The sequence below is a fragment of the Strigops habroptila genome, chromosome 8 (genome assembly GCF_004027225.2).
Source record: "Strigops habroptila isolate Jane chromosome 8, bStrHab1.2.pri, whole genome shotgun sequence".
NCBI classification, from domain to species: Eukaryota; Metazoa; Chordata; class Aves; order Psittaciformes; family Psittacidae; genus Strigops; species Strigops habroptila.
Genome location: NC_044284.2, coordinates 39,047,947 through 39,068,826, shown reverse-complemented (window position 1 = coordinate 39,068,826; position 20,880 = coordinate 39,047,947). Strand labels below are relative to the sequence as shown.

General features: G+C 42.6%; 1 protein-coding gene across 3 annotated transcripts in view; it reads left to right on the top strand.

The window, feature by feature from the left end:
• Positions 1 to 10,930: 10,930 nt before the first annotated feature.
• The window catches only part of C8H1orf21 (chromosome 8 C1orf21 homolog), a 119,999-nt gene continuing 110,049 nt past the window's right edge, over positions 10,931 to 20,880 (top strand). Inside the window, exon 1 of one of the 3 annotated variants that reach the window (XM_030496435.1) lies at positions 10,931 to 11,229. The gene's annotated coding sequence lies outside the window, so the exon portion shown is untranslated. Of the gene's footprint in view, positions 11,230 to 11,580; positions 11,698 to 20,880 lie in introns of those variants that run through there. The other 2 variants (XM_030496438.1, XM_030496437.1) reach the window with 2 other exon arrangements.

Sequence of the window (20,880 nt, the reverse complement as noted above, 5' to 3'; positions counted from 1 at the left end):
CAGTGTGCTTTCACAAGGGTATTTATGAAGGGCATCTTAGGAATGGAAGGTTATAGTCACATCAAGCAGATGCCGACAAACAAGTATCAGCTGCTCCACAGACAAGGCTGCTGTGGTGGGGGGGAGGTGGGGGAGCAGAAAAAAGGTCTCCCACATGGAGCTGAGGATTTGTGAGGCTCAACCTGAGCAGGTAGAGCAGGAAGAGGAAGAGAAGTAGCTTAATGGACCAAGCTCAGGTAAGCTGGTTTCTGGGATAGAGGCAACAGTGATGAGTAAAGCTTGGAGGCACTTATAGCACCTCATTCAGGAACCAATCTGAGATTTTAGCAGACAGTCTTACTAAATGCTCTTCCTCCACAGCCCTGGTCACACTACAGTGACAGAAAACACCGTCTCCTGAGAAAAACTGCTGCAATAGAGAGAGTGCTGAGGTTAATGAAAACATCATCCAGCTCTCCACTTGGCGCTTGGACTGTGCCAATATTGACCAAATCACTGATGTTATTAAATAGACTCCCTTTCATTTGAAATGCAAACAAGTCAATATTAGTGCTACCTCTAATGAGACTTGGAGAACGCACATACCAAAATCCCCCTGTTCTTTACCCTTACACATTGCTTAGAGAGTACAGTGTTTGGAAATTATGTGCTATATCTCAGCTAGATTAGGCCCAATTATAAGAAAGATCAAAGCAGAAAAAAGCTTGCAGTTTATGCTAGACACTACCTTGTGAATTGAAAAAGATATCAAAATGCTCTGTATTCATAGTTCATCTGTATTTTCTCAGTTCAGAGTTATAGTGTGAAAAATTATCCATGCAGTTACAGGCGTGTGAGAACACTGCAGTGCTCCCAGGACAGACATACCTGAGAAACCTCACCGTACCTCTCTGTGATGAATGAGACAGAACCAAAAGGCACCTCAAGTCTCTTGGCTTTCAGGGATGCTTTAATTTATTTTCACAGTCACACCAAACCAAAGAGGACACAACCCTGCACACACTTTGCACACATTCTTTGCTACAAATATGGACTCCTCCTTTGGAGGGTAAATAAAATATTTACAGTCTATAAATTCTGGAAAATTGTTTCTCTTTCAGCAGCAGATCTACTTTCCTGGCCTGCTCCAGGGCAGATTGGGTAACAGTCTCTAACTCATCTCCTAACTCATAACAGGTTATAGAATACCTTGGAAAAGATTTTGTGATTTACATATGATTTTCTGTTGGAGAGGGTACTGAAGTGCTTCCCATACAATACAAATTATATTATGCATATACTGTTATGAGTCTTTCGTAATACAGCTTTGTAGTATACAGACATTTTTTGTTGGTTTCGCTTACATCTGCTATCTTTTATGGTCTTTGAACCAGCCACATTTCTGAATCATTTGCATTATTCTTAATACCACTGTGGCTCAGATTTTACACAGCACCTTACTAGCAGAACATGCATGTTGAAACAAATTGTAATGCTAGGGATTTGTATCTTCAAAGCGCAGTTCAAATACTGCACAATAAAACTTTGCACCATTTGGGTGAGGAACCAAGAAGTATTTATTCCTGTTTCACTGAGGACTGAGAAACCAACTGTCTGAAGTTGATGCCATGCCCAAATGAGCCCAGCACACAGTCCCAGTGGGACCCCAAAGCTGATCTGCACCTCCGAGTCACCACCATACCCAGCCAAGAGCAGGCTCCTTATTTTTTGAGATGGTCAGTCACATTCAATAAAGCCCTACTCCTATTTTGAACATGAAACACAACTTCTGGTACAGGGCAGGGAAGAGGATGTTCCTACCCAGTCTCAGAAGTTATTGGGCTAAATTTCTCCCTGTCCAGTGCCATGGAGCTGGGCAAGTGTAGACCTCCTCCTGTAATTCTTTAGTTGTACACACAAATATATAACGGGGTTAGGTATGGTGTTCAGTCTCCCTTCTGGTCACAGTATAGAAAATATAGTTAACACTTAGATAACACTTAATGCAGTTAAATGGAATAAGATTAATGGAGGTTACTATTTTCTGAAAGGAAGTACAGGAGCACAGGTGACTGCAGAGATGAGTCAAGCGGTCTCATTCCCCAGTCATTGGGATGTGTGTTATGACATTTAGGAGCCTGATTTGGTCCTCATTGAAACAGGAAGAGAAAAACACTCATCCTCTGCTTCTTGATAACTGAGATCTGCTCAGTCTCTTAGTTACTCTGGGTTTTTGTTCATTTAACTGCTCCACCTGCAGCTAAAGTCACAAGTGTTGATGTCTGCTAAAAAGTACAAGTAGGTCAGCCCTTTTCCTCCACCCTCATCACATTAAACGAGCTAATAAAATATCTGGTCCTGCTCATCCAAACACCTCAAAGCCTGCTGCAGATTAGATCAGCATAAAGAAGACATCTGAAGACACAGCAATATCCATTCAGACCACACAACACTATGGCCAAGTGACCACCAAGGCCCACTGCTGACAGATACCTTCAGACATGCTATTTTCAGCCAATCCTTAAATTTCAAATTTAATCAGATTTTTCAGACCACTCAAACCTATTTTGGAAAAGGAGTTACGGAGATGTGCAGGGATCATGAGAAAGGTTTCAAAAAAAAGCTGATGGCACAATGTTCTTTTACATTTGAAAAGCTTTGCTGGATGGACACTGGGTACTGAGAGCTGCCTTCCCCTTTTTGGTCAACAGTAGAAGTCACTAATAGCGCAACCTGGAGGTTCAGGTTTGCTCCACGCCTTTGAACTGCTGACAGCAGCTCGTGGGGGAGAATACAGCTCCACAGCAACTGATGGAGAAAATAACACTTTGTATTTCTTTATTGTAGCTGTGCAAAGTTGGGAAATCTCCCTTTATCATTGCACAGATGATAAAAAGCAAGTTTTGTTAAACTTCACATGAAGTGCTCCACCTTTGAACATTAATAGAAGCTTGTTTAAATATCTTTAAAGCCTTTTCTTTCACTCTGGTGCAATCCAACTTTTCTTTAGCATCACATCTGGACCTCTGAGTTACGGTGAACTTCGGAGACTGGCAGTTCTTTCCCTCTCCCCTCTCTGAAGAGCACATATATACACAGACACAAAACAAACAACAAACCCACTAACAGATGTTTGCACCATTTCAGGCGTAGCATGTCATAAAAAATTACACTGCTACAATGCTTGGAGGTAGGTTAATATTTAGTTTGGCTTATAGTTTCTTCAGACTCCCGGGCAGGTACTCATTTTAGGGGAGATGCCTCTGTATTTTTTGAAGCCTGGAGCACCCCAACCCACCAGCAGCAGGTTGCAGATGTTGTTGGAGCTGATGCATAAAGGTTGCAGGTTTCCTTTCTTCTCTTGTATCTCTATTAGTAAGACTTTCATCTTTACTCCCCACCTGGAAAAGGCTGCATTATCTCTGTATTTAGCTTGATCACCTAATTATTAATATTAATAATTAGGACAATATTAATACCACATACTTCACAGAGTCATGTGCTTGACTCCTGCCTCTGCTATGGCTCAGCAGTTTAAGGAAGCTGCCAGTGACTCTCGGATGGTTTTGCAAGACTACAGTAACATCGACTATCCGAGGCCTATGGTCAGATTCCCTTGCATTCCACATGGCCACTGGTGACAGACACTCTTCTGCATATACACTGTCTTTTTGCTACAGAAAGCACAAGTTCACCCATAGGCAGACTTGCATCTCTCCTCCTTGCAGAGATCCAAATTTGAACTTGTTTTATGATGGTGGAGGGCAGGAGATGGGGCACCCTACTAACTCCTTTTGGCATCCTGCCTGAGAATGAGGGACACCAACAGATCTTCTGCGTAGTCCTTCAGAGACAGGTTATACAAAAAAGGTCAGGGAAGACTGGGCAAGATGTTCATCCTTCCCCACATTAGCCTGTGGACCTAACTTGGCTTTCCCCTCACCTGTCCTTGTTGTTCAGCAAGAAGCTGGTGAGAAGACTGGACAATCACGCCCCTTCACAGAGGGGTGAAGTCTTTAGACTTAAAAAAAGAGGAATATAATTGAATTTTGTGAAAACAAGTAACAAAGAACTGCTTTTGGGTACTGTCCTTCACTGGTTTGAGGGTGGCCAGAATGCTTTCATGCCATTTTCAACGTAAGATGAGCCCCACCATGGCCTTTCACTGGGATGTATAAATTTTTGAGCTGGACATTGAAACTGAATTTCTAGATCCAAAATAGTCCCCATTATTTGGACATTAGCTCCAAATGATGGGAAGTCCATTTTTTCATTCTGCTTAAACATGCATAAATAACACCCAAACTATGTGTCATATTTTTACACAGTTCAACAGAAACACTAATTCTGATTTGGCCTCAAACCAAACTAAACTTAAATAGACTGAACTCCTAAGTGATTTTTCAATTTTTTAATCATTGTAAGTTTCTATTACAACTTTCTTGTCAATTTTTTCAAAGCGTAATTTCAGGTACCTGCCTTTTAATTCTTCCTATTGCTATCCCAATTCCTTTCTCTGCCTCTAAGCTACAGAGATGATTAAGACAAGACTGCTGGCTATATCCCCCCCCTCCTTTTTGGAAGGAACATCATTCTTTTTACTAACTTTTTTTTCTTCTTCCTCCAAGAAAGAAACTTTCAAACAGCCTAGGGAGCAAGTGAGTTTGTTTTGATAAAAAACTGAAAATGCTTTTCAGTAATTACTGCTGAAGTGGTAGCATTTCCACTTATCTCCAAGTTGAACAATGACTGTTCCGGAGGAGGGTGGGCAAATAGACACTAACAAAGTAAGCAAGCAAGAAAAGCAAAACTTACATGTTTATTGAGGGAAAACTCCCCAAAATGATGGTGGAATGATTGCCTTCCTAAAGACCACTGAATTGCCCCTTCAGGATGAATACACCTAGCATAGTTTAGACATCATAACCTAGGTGCCTGTGCTTGTGTTAGTTATCCCAGCAAAACACAAGCCTCTAGGAGGTCATTCATTTCATCTTAAGACAAATCAGCCTTTGGAGGTCCTCATTTCTCTCCACTGACTTTAACAGGAGCCATGGATGACTAGCTGTAGCATGGATATCTAACTCTGAGATGCCCAGGATAAGGCAGAAAAATCCTAGCCTACAGCTCTGTATCATAACCTATATATGAAAATTATAATAAAAATACATTTGTGATTAATTACATACCCATCCAAGTTGTGAAATTCAACATAATAGTTCCCTTATCAACTATAATGCACACTTTCTGTCAGTTTAACGCTTTCTGTACAGGTGTGTAGCAACAATTGCTCCTAAAGTGTTTTGGACCAAGTTACAATTTCTAACGGAATCATAACTTTGCCTTGATTTGAATGTAATTAAATTCTCCACAATAATAGCAGCATAATGACAAAGAATGTATTTTCTTTATCTCCTCAACTTGGAAATTAAAAGGCAATAACATACAATGAATAACAGTGAAATAGACCTCCAATCCCATATGGACAGAAGTATTCTCAAATCAGTAGTGTGAAAGCAGTATTCTCTTTTCTAATGTGAAAAGTGATGCTGACAAATCCATTTATATATTTCCTTTTAATGCCCACTTGCAGTGGGTGAAAAGGACGGAGTTGTGCTAGCAGTTAAAACATGGCCTCTTAGCCAAGGCTTGTAGCTTTGCTTCTCATGCCCACTCTCTGCTTTAAGCTAATTACTGAATCATTGTTTGCTCACCTGAGATGCTGAGACATGAGACCTTGATTGAATAAAAGCTGTGTTCAAATTTAACTTTGCACATGGTGCAAAATCCCAGCTTCAGTGCTGATAAATGGCTTGAATGAACACAAATGATAATTTCACCCATGACAGCTTTTACTGTTCGAAGTGATCCTTCAACTAGTTATGAACTTGGATGTGATTTGGTTTTGGTTTTTTTGGTTGTTTGGTTTTGTTGGGCTTTTTTTTTTTTTCCCCCTTTCTGTTGCATTAAAATACATGAAAAATCCCCTAATTCTTCATTACTTTGGATCCAATTCTGCACCATGAAAGTCAAAGGGATCTTTTGCTGGTGACCCAAAGAGGACCATAGTACCCAGTCATCGCTTGTTACTAATTTCCTGTTTTCAGGTCATACATTGCCTTGTTAGAGAATTAGTGTAGCAAACAGTGGGGGTTTCTGACAAACTGTGCCTCCGGGCACACAAATCAAGTTGTTCTTGCTTGGTTTATCTTCTATTATGGACACATGTCCTACAACTCCAGTCCCAGCACAAAACATATTTTAGGCTAAGAAACTCAATGTATTAACTTTAGCAGTATCTGTGCTGCATGCAAATTTTGAACAACTAAAAACTAAAGTTCCCACTTATTCTTTACTCTTTGTGCCTTTGCCTGAAATTATTAGACAGCTTTGCTAAGTCATTAATCTGGAATTAGGCCCTCAGAATTGGATGTTCTGACAGAGATATTTTATTCTTGTTTATACAGCATCCAAAATTTGTCTTGATTATCTGAGAGCTTATCTACCTATTTTGTCTTATCTTGTCTAATTGCAAGCTCAGGTATAAAGAGAATAACTGAATCTGAAGAGTAAATAAATAAACTTGGATCAGTAAAGACTGTCTGAAATTTTCCAGGTGTATCTATAGGTTTCTCCTACAGCTGGATTTACTTTCCGTCCCAGGTTTTTAACGTAGGCCCTATTCTGTGATGCCGAAAATGTGAAAAATAAAATTGAGGAGAATTATGCAACTGTAAGTAGTGCAGATTAATCTCTGACTCTTTTTAAATATTTCAGAATCTTTTTTGCCCTCCAAATGGGTGTACTGCTCAGTGAGGTGAATGAGAGCAGTTCATGTTTCTAAGGGCATTATTTATTTTAAGATAAGTATTTATTAGTTAAAATGCATTCCCTAATAGCCGAGAATTTTTTTCTTTAACACCATTTCCATTTTAATAACAACAGTGAATGTAATGAGCAGGGCCAGAGTGTACAAAACAAACATCCACTAACTTGTAATCATTTAAATATGTAAAGCTAGACTTTGATGTTTATGCACCATTAAAAAGGAGCTGGGAAGTGTCTGTTCCTGTATCATTTGTCATGCAGCAGAACAGCTAGAAGAGCAGCTCATTGATTTACAGCATCAAACCCACCTCAGCAAGTTTGCTATCTTGTAAAAATTTTTTATATGTGACGTCTTCACATTTTTCAGGACATGGAGAATCAGTGGGAGGAAACTGAATCTACAGAGCTTGTGCCTTTCTGTGCCCTCTCTTCATTATCCAGCAGCACCAGCTACCTGGTCCACACGAGCCTCACTGTGATTCTCCTCCAATCCTTGGAGATGGAGGAATGGCTTCATCACCCTGGCTGACAGAGTCCTTTCACAGTGAAAGCATTTTCCAACCTGAGAGATTATGTTTACAGAGATCTTTGAATAGTTCAATGTTTTGGAAATAATATTCTTAAAGGGAGAATTAATTTGTCATTGTGGAGTTTACATTAGCATCTCACAGGCAGAGTTTAGAGGATACAAATTAATCAGAATCTTTAATCAGTTCCTGGCAGTAGTTTGTGCAGCATTTTAGTTTTTCTCCTGAACTCATGTTACTTTGGAAAAATGTGCAGCAATTTCACGATATACGTATAAACTGAGCCTGACTTCTCTAATTTCTCCCACTGCAGAAATGCAGAACTTTTTTAATCACCATCACCTTTCAGAAAATAAAATAGGATAACTTAGATATTTGCAACAATTTTCAGGTTTAGAAGCAGAAAGTTGTTGTAACATGATTAAAATGAAGGTTTAATTTTAACCAGTAACAAGTAGGACACAGGTATGCCATGTACACCTTTGGCATAGATGAGTGAACTGTGTTCCCATTTTTAGGAGAAAAGAAAACAGATCCCTACAGCATCACCGTATTGATATAACTTAGACAACGTGCATGGCGCACACACCGCACCACCCCCTCCCCCCCCAATTTCACTGCAGGAGTCTGATAAAAACCAAATAACTTTTTTTTTTTTTTTTTTATAAACAGGACAAACTGATATTTCTACACCACTGTTTTAACTGCTCTCTTAAGAGGCTTCCCATTTCCAGCATTCCCTTTTACATTTCACATCTTCAAGGCTTGTTCTACACATACACCAGCTGTAACACTTTTAACAATCCCTATGTAGTTATTGTACTGAAAATGCTCTTTTGTGAATGTAAGTGCTCTATCACAGTATAATGTGAGTACAAGCATGAGAAAACAAGCCCATATTCCCACTACAACTGCATCCATATTGGAAATAATACACATCAGCCTGGGTAAAAATCATGCTCTAATTAAATGGATTTATCAGGACAGAAACAATGCATAGATCAAGCCAACAAATAACCTCTCTTAGTACAAAATTTCTGACTTTCAGACACTAACTCACCAGCTTTAAAGCCTGCTGGCATTGTTGGAAATTAATTCATTGTGCACATCACTCACTCTGCTCTGTCTAGTGCATTGCTGTGTTGGGGTCAACATGGAACCTCCCACTGGTGCCAGAGAGGGCTCTCTGATAAGTTTCGGTGGCACGCAAGCTATAGCCTTGGAGAAGAAAGGGTCCCAAAATCTAGTGTGACAGAATCTGGCCCAAACGTAGAGCTTCTTTCAAAAGACAACCAGGTTCAATCTCTGGAGCCACTGACTCTCTCAATACTAATTTCTATCCTCATCCTTCTCCCTTCCAAGAGTTTTGAGCAGCTTTTGTGTTTTTTCTTTTTCTTATAATAAGAATGTTGTCTTTGCAAATATTTGGCAACTCTTTAGTCCATGGCTCCCCCAGATCCAAGTCAATTAGTTCCCACAGTAGCAGAAGAACTGAATTGGGAAAGCTAATTTCTTTTGTACTGTACAAAAAAGTCAGGGTGAAAGTTGTCATCTTTCTGCAGAAACAACCACCAGCCCTTGGTTTTGATATCAAAATCGTAATTTATTCTTCGGGTAATGAATTAATACCCCATCCAGTCACCATTAGGCAGGGACAGAGCACTGGGCTTAGTTGACATGGGCTACACTTGATACCAAAGATCTTATGGATATCAGAAATTGTTTCCACTATTTATCATTTTCCAGCTTCTAAAACTAACTCTCCAGTATGCAACATCTCATCTCAAAAATGAGTAAAACATACGTAAGAAATCAAGGAAGTAACTATTTTCTGCTTTTAGGCATATCTTTGACTATGTGAGAGTGGTATATGAAGACTTGATCAACAAATTTGTGCAAAGGAAGTGGATTTACATGTAAGTAATTATATTATGAATGCTAACTAGCTGCGCACATCACAAGAAAAACTTCAGAGAGGTTTGTTTGGGGAGGCTAAACAAAATATGTTTGCTTTATGCTGCTCTTTTATGGTCATTTTCATTGGAAGCACAGCTTATAGTGGCATAGCAACCATATTTTTTTCACTATAAAAGCTCCATGTGTCTGGAAGCAATATCAGGCTCTCTGCAGTGAAAAGGGTGAAAACCAAAGTTGGCTGACTTCAAAGTTGACAACCTCTAGTTGAAAATATTTCCTCTTTTGGAATCTCTCGATGTTGTTTACATCTACCTTTCTGGTAGTGATTTCCAATGCAGAGAAAAATAATTAGATTGCTAGAAGGACGAAGGTAGAAATGATTGCAAATAGGATTTTGCCACAGATTTGGCAAACAAACTGTAATTTATTTTAACATTTTCCTAATGGTGAAGGAAAAATGTCCTTAGATGAAAACATATCTGCCTGGATTACTGAAAGATACTAAAAGTGTAAGTGATGAAAAGAATGTAGGCTTGCTGGAATCTTTCTAGTTCACATGGTAGCACTTCCTGGCAGAAGCAATCTGAGAAAGCTTTTATAACCGGATCTTCAAAGATGCTTCACCTCAGCCTCCATTTTTTTTCAGTCCACAGTCATTTTCCTGAGAAACTATGCCACGGATTTACCTGCAAAAATTTGGGTGCATGCTGCAATAAAGCTGATATACATTGCATTCTTGGGGGAAAAAACCCCTTCCATGGTAGGTGAACTGCTCTGCTGTCCTATTGCTGAGTGGGAGGACACTGAAAGCACAGAGGTCTGTATTTTTGCATGTCTGACTTTACCTAGATGCCTGGTGATTTCCCAGTTCAACATACTCAGACTCCCGCTCTGAGATACTGTGGATGCTTTAAATGCTGCCTGATAGCTGCCGAGCCTTCCTTCTTCCTCAGGAGAGGCCAGACCACCCGCTGGGGTGGGTACAGACTTCTAGGAGAGGGAGTGGGAATGTCCTTGTGCTCACTGTCGCCCTTTCAGGGCACTGAACTGCTCACGCAAACACTGCACATAAAATCAGACAGTGTATTAATGGCAGCTTGACCTGAAAAAGTCCTATCCCTGCACTTTTTCCACATCTGCATGTAAACAAGATTTCTGTCAAGTAATTAAAAAGAACAGGGCTCAAAATCACTGGACTTCATTCCCAGTAGTCAGTGGGAAAGGACAAATTGGATAGTGGGAAATTTTTTTAAAGGGTTTCCAAAATGACTATAAAAATGACATGTTATCCTTGCCTGTTAGTTATGTCAAAACAAAGCATTTGAAAAGGCACACATTTAATACTAATTTACAACCGCTTCACGGACAGTTATGAGACCATTTTAATTAACGTCATACTCTTATTTTTAAACGTCTTCTTCAGCATCTTCTTCAGCATCCCAACCAATTCCGCACCTGCCCTGACAAAACAGGCCTGGGTCCCCGTCCTCCGCGACAGCCCCTCTGCCTCCCACCGGCCCCGAGACCGAGATTGACAGAGGGTCGCTGAGCCCCTTCAGCCGGCGAGGGAAGGCGGGCTGGCGTGAGGCGGCGGGGCGGGAAGGGGAACCCAGAACCGGCCTCCGCCTGAGGTAATGCCGCCCCTGCCGCTCACAGCCCCGGATACTCGGCCCCGGCCCGGTGCCGAGAAGGGCGGGCGGTGAGCGGGGGCTCCTCCTCCGCGGCCTTTCCCCGCCGATGACGGCCGGGCGCGCCCCCCGCTCCGCACCGCCCCTTCCCCGCCTCGCCCCGCCCCGGCTCCCCAGAGAGGCCGCTTCGCGCCCGGCTGCCGCCGCCGCCGCCGCGCTTGCACACTTACTTGGAGCCGCCCGGTCTCCCGCGCCTCCTCGTCCTCTTCAGCCCGGGCCCCCAGCCGCGCCCGGCGCCTGCCGGCGGCTTTCCGCGGCGGAGTGAGCCGCTCCGAGCGGCGGCCCCTGAGGTGAGCGTCCCCCGGGTGCCGGCGGGGGCGGGCGGCGCGGAGGGGGGCCGGCAGCCGCGGGCGTGGGGCCGGGGGGCGCCGCTTCCCCCGCGGAGGCCCGGGCCTGGGCCGGCGGCGGGCGGGCCGGGGTCTGGCGACGCTCCCGCTCTGGGCCGGGGTCGAGGTCGGGGTGTGTGTGTCTGGGGGTCCCTTCTGTGGGGCCGTGCCCCCCACCGCGTCCCCTGGCCGCCGCGCAGCCTTTTTATTCCCTTATTTCTCTGTATCCCGACACCCCCCCCCACCCCCCTCCTCCTGGCGATGTTTTATTCATGACCCCGCCGGGCTTTGTACGGGGGGCGGGTGCCTTCCTCCGCAGTTCGCCAAGTGCTGCCAGACCCCGGGGCTGGAGGGGCGACGGGGGGCTCGCAGCTTGGAGGCGAAATGGCTGCGGGATGGACAAGGTTTTCCCATCCGGGCAGGCAGCCTGAGGTTTGAACGGCATCTGTTTGCTTTGGGGGTGCTGGCGTGGCCACGGATCAGAAGTGGAGTGAGTCAGGGGGTTCTCTTGCTGCATTTCCCTCTTCTCGCAGGAGGGACGTAGCTCCCTGCAGTTCTGCCGGCCTCATGGAGAAGGAACAAGTCACTGCGAGGCTTTCTGTAGCAGATTTTATGTGTATATATATGTTCGCTTGCAAGGGTTCAGTAGCAAGCTTAATGCAACACCAAATGTCTGTAAGCCAGGCGGCACTTACACCATCACCGAGTTAACTGTAGATGTCAGACTGTGCTTGCACTGATGTGATGTCAGATTCGTAATAACATGCAGAAATGGTGAATTTGGTGCGGGTTGAGCATGATGGAGGCGGCGCAGACCGAACTGGGGTGTACAGACTCAGTGAAGCCTCTTTCTTCCTTGGTGCAGGGCCTGCTGTGTAGGTAGTACCCCGGCACAGGCAGATTGTGGGGGCACTGGGATGATTGTTAGATTTGTGGATGACTGTGGTCTTGGAGGAGCAGATATTTGTGCCTGGAGCAGAGATATTTAGCTTGCTTTCCCTTACAAAGCTATTCAGATACGTGTTGGTTAGAGGGTAATTTGCTGATTCCTGTCTTGTCTATAACTTCTGTGGTGAGGCTGTCACCATGAATTGGTATCAGTCAAGAGAATGAATTTTGGGTATCAGTCAAGAGAATGAATTTTGTTGCGTGCTGTAGAAAGCCGGCTGTGATCAATAGGCAGTTTCGTATTAGCTCCCAATACTGCCTCTTGATTTCTCATGAGCTGATAATGGATTGGTGAACTAAAACTGAGATGCGCCAAAACATATTCCTCCCCTTACTCAGTTTACCATTTGCCTGCCCTTCACATTCCTCGTGGCCGGGTTGGTTGGATTTCAGTTGGAAAAATTCTGGTCCTGAGTCTGTTCAAAGAAGTATGTGTGTTTTATTTTGCTTTTCTAACTTGCTGTTTGGTGATAGCCGTAAGGCTACATGTTTCTGAAGATCTACCATGTATGGGGGCTGGAGGTGTTTGCCCTTTGATACGAGTGGAGTGCACCAATACTGCTTGATGTTGTTTAACCTTTTATTATCATAAGCGTTGTATGATGAGGCAGCTTGATTTGTTTAATACTTTGTGATGATGCAATACAATAATAATTATAAATCCTCTTATTGTCTGAAGAATCTTTAAATACTACTCTGTCTTGGGAGGTACTTCATGTGTGTTTATTTCCAAGAAGTGGAGGCATGGATGAGCAGTGTTTGATATTATGTTCATTTTGGGGTGGGAGGACAGCAGTAGTTTGGCTCTGGTACTTTAAGTTGTAATTTGTGAGTGTGACGTCATGTGGTAGATAAGCTTTTATGGGATCTGCCATGTAAATTACAGCCTTTGTTTATATACGTGCAATTACTTGTTTTGAAAATCCATGCTGTATAGTTTGCATAAGAGCCTGCGCTGGAGCCGTGAATAAGATCTAGCAGAATGTGCTTTAATTGCGCAATATTGTTCAGCAGTTGAAAACATTTTGCTTCACCTTGTGCTCGCAGCCTGTACCAGGTGTGAAGTTACTACACTGCATCTGCACGCTGCGATATTCTCTGATATGTATGGTAGACAGCTGTGAAGGCAGTGGCCAGGTGCTTTTATTTTCTTCTTTCTCCACTATCTGTTTCATTTTCTTTTTGAAAAGAACCGAGGTGCTGAAATGAGTGACTTCAACTAATCTGCGCTGAAGAGAGCAGCTTGGTTATTTAAGGCTGCTGTAGTTTGTTATGCAATCAGATTAACAAAGGTTGAAATGATCATTCAACTTTGGGTAAACAAATGATATATATAACATCGTAGGTTAGGGCAACTGTTTGCATCGGAGACATGCGCTGCAGTTAGCATATTGCAAATATTGGACAAAAACCACAATGAGAGGATACAGCAATGTAATAAATAAGTTTTTGGTAAATTAGCTGGGATTACAATATACTTACTATTGATTGTCTGTACTCCAGGAGCTTCTGCAGTGCGTTAGGTGCTGCCTTACGTGCGTGGGCAGACTTACTTTCAGCTTCATTTAGTTGACAAGCAAAGGCCTCAACAAACGTCTTTGTGCACAACCCGATCGTGCCTGGGGTGCTGTGCAGGCTCTCTGCTAATTGCAGTGCAGGTGTTGGCTCTAGGAAGATGACCAGTGCTCAACTGGAAGCTTTTTAAATTAAAAAAAAAAATAATTCCAGACACGTTTGCTGACGCTGGCAGCCCCTCAGCCAGTCTATTATTAGTTGGCTATTTCTTCTTGTTGTGGAAGCAGCATTGCTGCAGGAGAGATTTTTAAGGCTTGTCTCCCTGAATCTGGTCAGAGGGGAGGCGATGAGGTGCATTCTGCAAGGCAAAGGTCGGTGCAGGAGTAGACAGTACAGGCAGTGCTGGTGTATCAGAGGTGAGACCCTGCCAGGAGAGTCAAGGGGGCAATATACAAAGGGGATGGTGGAAGCCTGGGATGTGGGAGAAGTAGCTGGAGCACACGGAGGAGAGGGAGATGTTTATCAGCGTTGTGGCAGGGACTTCTCTGAGTCTGTGCGTGCCTCACTGACTCACAGTGAGGCACTGAGTCTGCAGTGCCTTACTCGGACCCTGGTCTGCGGGTGCCGTCCATTGATCTCGTGTGGGCTCTGGTGCTCTAAGTGGACCATGCTCTAAAAATACTGTAGCATGAAATATGCCCACTGTTATTTTAGTATGTAATGGTGTCAAGTGTTTGGGGGAAAGGAGGAATAATTGACTCGTGGCAGTCAGTTTTCTGGAGGCCTTTGTATTGGCGTGGAGCCTGAGCCCTTCCAATGTTCCTCTTGTTCTGTTCAGGGAAAGGTAGGATACCCTTGAGGATGCTGCTCTTTCATCCTTCAGGAAGATGGTGGAACAGGACTAAGTTTTGGATACACATTTAAAAATACATCGGAAAGGTTGGGGTTTTAAAAATTATTATTTCCTTACTGTGTTTAATACTACATAAGCAGGCATCTAATTGCAAAAGGATTTCACAGACACTTGCAAATATTTATCACAATGCTACTGGCTGATCTTCGTGCTGTGTAACGTATTTGGGACTACACAAGCACACCTGGGGTAGACTGGAATCTAAGGAGGTACTTCTGGGAATAGGTAATATTGTTAAGGCTGTATTATAGTAGGATGTTCAGAGAGGAGATGGTGTGGAATGTGATATGCAATCAGTAATTTTAAGGCTATTTCTTTTACTGGTGATAGTCTACTTCAGCTCTGATTTATTAACAGGTTGGTATCTTCTTGTCTTCAATTTTATGTACTGACTAAGAGCAGTTATTCTTGCGCAGGCTAGAGATCTGTCTAGCTCTGTATCTATTCTGATGGGGCTGTTTACAGATGCATAGGAAAACTGGAGCTACAGAGTTATTCTCATCCTGGTAAACCCTTCCAGCAGTCCTTGCTCTTTGGTCTGGCAGTTCTGTTGAGACTGTCATGGTTTAGCCCTGGCTGGCAACTAGGCAGGCAGCCGCCTGCTTAGTCCCCCCTGGTGGGGTGGAGGAGAGAATTAGAAGAGTGAAAGTGAGAAAACTTGTGGGTTGAGATAAAGTTTAATAAGTAAAGTAAAAGCTGCACTTACAGGCAAAACAAGGAATGCATTCACTACTTCCCATCAGCAGGCAGGTGTTCAGCCATCTCCAGGAGAGCAGGGCTACATCACATGTAGCGGTTACTTGGGAAGACAGAACACCATCACTCTGAATGTCATCCCTATCTTCCTTCTTCTTCCCCGCTTTCATATGTTGAGCATGGTATCATATGGTCTGGGATATCCCTTTGGTCAGCTCTTGTAGCTGTGTCCTCTCCCAAGTCCTGGTGCACCCCCAGCCTACTTGCTGATGGGGTGGTGTGAGCAGCAGCAAAGACCTTGACTCTGTGTAAGCACTGCTCAACAATACTAAAGCATCCCTGTGTTATCAACACTGTTTCCAGCACACATCCAGAACATGGCCCCATAGTAGCTATTATGAAGAAAATCAACTCAACTCCAACCAAAACCAGCATAGGGTGTTGTGTTTAATAGCTGCCGATGGCTTGTCTTCTCTGAAAAATGTCTACTTGGTTTTGAGAAACTTTATGGCATTAGTGTTCACAACATCCTGTGTTGGTGAACTTCTGGTATAATTGTGTCCCCTGAAAATGATTTTGTTTTATGGCTTGCCATTTGAAGTGCCTACCCTGTGATTTTATCTGAGTTCTGGAAGAGTATTTTCCTTTTTAGATTTTCACATAAAAAATTATTATGTATGGGGGTGTTAATGGGTCTTAGAACGTATATAAAGATAACTGCTATATGTTTGCAGTAAGGTATGCTCGCCCCACTTACAGTCTCATTTCATAGAAACGTACTGTTGCTGCTGTTGCATTTATGTGATTGCATGCAAAAAAATGTTCAAATACAAGAAGCGATGTGATTTCTGCAAATGTACATCCTGCACGCAGATTGCAGTAAGTCTTGATTTAGAACGAGTCAGACAAGAGTTGCTGTGTGCCATGGAGTGACTTCAGCAGTGTTGCCTGAAGTTCTTACCAATGTAATCCTTTGCAAGGTATGTTGCGCAGCATTTTAGGGGATGTGGAAGGATGTAGGTAACAGAATTTAAAAATTGTATTAAAGAGCTTGAAGTTAAGAAATACAGACTCCAGTATGTGCAGCATAATGCAGTAAAAACAATGACTCGGTCCCTGAATTGTTCTTTAGCTTAGCTTTCAACACGTCATCCTGGACTGTTTCAGAAATAGGCGGGTGTTAAAAAATTGTGTTTTAAATTCCACTTTTCCTTTGTGTGGTAGGGAAGCAGGATCTTTTGACTGTGAATTGACCTACAGTATTTGCTTTTGTACTGGCGGTGCAGGAGTCTGTCTGGCTTACAGGAACCATCTGGGTTACAGTTTGTTAAACTAGGCTTTGGGACTGGTGGTAATGGTGGTTATGTTTGGGGTATTAAAAGAATCCCTCCAAAGGTTGGTAATTTATTTCTTATTATGGCAGCTTCTTATAAAAATGGGTAAGATGTCTATGTTTTTAAAGCAAACAGAAAATCTGCATCTTGTAATTTCTACTGTTATTCCACTCTTCAGCCTGTAAACGATGATTAAAGTGGGTGGAATTTCAGCTTACTGGTTTATGGGTGGGATAATAGTAGAGATTGACCAGACAAACAGTTTCTGTTTGTTTTAAAAATAGAGACACTTACATAATGATGCTATATAGAACAACAGTATATGCATATGGATTAGATCTCCCACAGAGTATTAATCCAACAGCGTGTCTGCTGTCACTTGCTTCCAAGGAAGGTAATTCTTGAGTGAAGAGATGCCAATGCCAAGTGATTTAACTGGAGTATCAGTCCAGTCCTGAATAGCTTTAAGGCAGGGACCAATATTGGAGGTTTGGAGAAACAGGTTTTTAAACCATTACGAGCTCTTAATTTGTTACCTGCATCAGGGAAAGCCATTGATTCTTCTTGTAGAGCACTGTCTATCTGAATTGTTTGCAGAGATTAATCTCTTAATGTGTGGCATATGCTTAGTAAAACTGAGGCCCCATTTTTGAGAGTGGAGTGCTGTTGCTAATAAAAAAACCCCAACCCCAAACCACTGAATGTGTCTGAAAGCATCAGGATTGCATCAGAGTCTTTCCTCTTACTATGGAAGTGGCCTCAGTTTGGTTTTCTTCTGTCTCTGTACTTCTAGCAGAAAGTAATAGACTTTCTCCATGAAGTTTTTTTTCTCCATGAAGAAAAAATTTCCAGCATCTGTATATACAGGTAGGCATTTTCCCAAAAATGTGTTAGGCATTGAGACCATAACTATGTTGTTGCTAACCAAAATTCTAGCCCTGAACGTATCTATAAATACCATAGCCTCACCTCTTCGACTCTGTAAAACGATATGTAGCTGGAATAATTTCATACATCAGGACATAAAAGGACCTTGGTGAACTTGTGCTTTTATAATAAACAAGGAAAAGTTTACCCAAGTTGTCCGATAGAGGAGTTTATCCACACAAAGACAGTCTTCATTCGGTGACGGGGAGGGACTTACCTTTTAGACTTTTCTCCTTAGGATTTTCATCTCATCCCATCCCAAGTTTTTATTAATAAAAGGAAAACAACTTTAATGTGATTATGCATGTTTGGCAGACAGACCTTTGTGTTTTAGAGTGGCTAATTAGATTTGCGGAGCCTGCGCAATTTAGGATATTGGACAGGGAGATTGTTTTAGCAGGAAGGCACAGAGGAAGGAACAAATTGCTCTCCTTCTCTTTCTTACTCTGGCAGCAGCATTTTCTGTGAACTTTGCAGGTTTCAGGATGATGTGCTGATGTTGGGGTGCCATTCCTGGGGAATTGGGCTTGTTGAAGTTTGCCTTTCTGTTTGGAGAATTCCTTTTTAATTGCTATTCAGTGAAGTTATGAATATTGGATATTTGCACATCTCCACTAGAAAACAGTCTGAATGAAGAATCAGCTGGTAAAACGAAACAAATGCTGTCTTTTAAAGGGCTGTTAACGTGCTATAAACCCATTTCAGTTTCAACTGTTAGGGATGACTAAGATGTTTCTCAGCTCTGGCAATACCCAGATTGGGTCCTGCTGCTTAATTTTGTCTACAGGCCTGCTCATCTGAGCTGCCTCTTAAAGGGAATGCAGCTGATGTGTAATAAATGTACTGACAGAATGTGCAGGAGTTTGGTCTTTTGTTGCAGATGGATTTACACAGCACTCTGTCACCAGGAAGCCACCTTCAGCAGCAGGGTGTTCTCTGAAGTAGGATGTTTAAAGATGTGGTTTGGGGCTGCTGATCGTGGTCAGCCATGTGATGCTGAAGGAGAGGATATTGTTCCTTTTCTTCCAGTGCAGTTGTGCTTGTTATATACACACAGTAGCTGTGGTCTGGTGGATGCCCAGAGGCTCAACTTTCTCATCTGAGCCTTTATTTTTGCAGGAATCTAAAATAGCAGAACCAAAGATGCTGAATAAGCCAGGCTGAATCCAGAGGAGCAGATCTGTCAGCTCTCCCCTTTATCCACCACAGAAATGCGTAGAGGAGAAACTCTGAGTACTTCAGGGACTTGTTTTATTAGCAGGTGAAAGACAGCCAACCAGGGTTTTCTGGTACCGTCTCTGGTATTTTTATCACTCAAAGTTCTTATGGACGTAGTTGTTTTTTCTTACGATTTATGTTTTTAAATTACTAGCTAGTTTTCAGGTGTAGGAGCCTATCATTTAAAAATGTCTGCCAGTGCTACTGAAATGAAAATCAAAACCTCCCAGTGAACAACAATTTATGTTGGTTTTCCTCTGTTTTTTTTTTTAAAAAGAGGAAGCTGTATCCGTTCTGCTGTGGTCATGTCAGATAAGGTGTATCTTTGAGATTAAAGAGTCTTGATGCTTGTGGGAGGAGGGCAGCACTTCTTTCCTTTGTCTCAGACATTGCAGCAGAGGATACTAATTAACCACCAAACAAATTCAATTTGGGGGAGTTTGCCTTTGCTATCACAGTGAAAATGTTTTGTTTGGAAGAGCTGTGCAAATTACACCCGCAGGATGATAAATCAGCCCCTGGCTGCCCCAAATCTTCCTGTTTCAGTCTAGAGAAATATGCCAGACAAGCTTTTGAAATGGCAACAGCCAGTCTGCATGTTCTGGAGCAGATTGTGTACTGGAGACCGCGGCACAGCCCTGAGCAAAGACGTCAGCAGCGAGGAGTGACTGTCATCCCCAACACAAACAGACAGACTCCATCAGCGTGACAGACCAGGGAAGAGTGACGCAACGCTAATGGGCAGATCATGATGATTGTCAGCTCAGAATATGCGGTTTGTTTGTTGTTCTTCCCCTATGACAGGAGCTGACTCTGAGGTGGATTTTCCTCTAAGTAGCATTATGCATCTTTGACATTTTGGCAAGAGTGAGACTATTTCCTTATTAAAAAAAAAAAAAGAGTAAGAGGCTTCAGGCTTAGTAACACCATTTAGGAGAATAATGAACGCTCAGCCTTGTGAAGCTATGTTTAGTTGTACATTTATTTGGGGATTTTTATAAGCATAATGGAAAATTATGCACTTGACTCTTCACTGAGTTGCACTGGGATTCAAGGGACCCAATTTCCCTAAGACTATGAAAATCCCAGGCTTTGTGGTGTAATTTTTGTTTGCCTTTACACTTCTGTGCTAGTCTCTGAGCCTTGTCTCGTCCACAGCAAATGCTTGGATGCTGCAACAGAAATAGTTTAAAAGCTAGTGATTTGAAAGAAAAAAAGGCTGGAACTTCTTAGGTGTCTGGGGACTGGATGAAGTAGGATTAATTTGGCATTAGGGCTGAAATTTGTGAGAGAAGCCTCGTCAAGTGACTAGCTGGAAGGAGGCGGGGGTTCATGAAGTCAAAGTCACTTCTTCAACCAAAGGGAGATTAGGATGACATCTTTGTGACAGCGTTTTTTGCCTCGCCTCTCCCACAGGGTAGCTATCACATACTTCCTCTGCAATTGCTTGGCATTCTGCAAGCTTATGCCTTAAAAAAAAGACTCTTGAAGTGAACAGCTTTCCAGAAGGTCATTAGAAATTAAATACTACAATTTAATGAGGTTTGCGAGTTACCTGTAACACAAACAACAGTGCTGACAACTGCTTTTCAATTATGAATTTTTGTACAGCATGTTGTTGGCCATTAAGATGGGTTGTCTATGCAAAGTGGTTCCATAAAATGCAAATTATTAGCTTCTATGTGGGTCAGAAAACATTGCATACTTGGTGTAACTCTTAGTTACACTCCTTTGTTAAGCAAATAATTTAAGCACTGGTTACTCTTAGCAGTGTCAAATACATGAATTCTTGCTGAGTGCATATAAAGCATTTCAGCTTCGAATGATGATTGCAGGATTTGGCTTAAAAGCTATTTCTGGGCCATGGGCACAGCCCAAAGCTGGGGGATATACATGGCTCCGCTGCTGGAATGGCGTCAGGGTGGAGGATGACTCAGTCACCCCTGCAACTTCCTTGTTGCTTCAGAAAGGTAGTGATTTATTGCAGTTCTGTGTCAGCAGTAAATAGCCATCCACCCGGCGCTGATTCAGCCACTTTGAAAGTGGTAGTTAAGGATGTGCGCC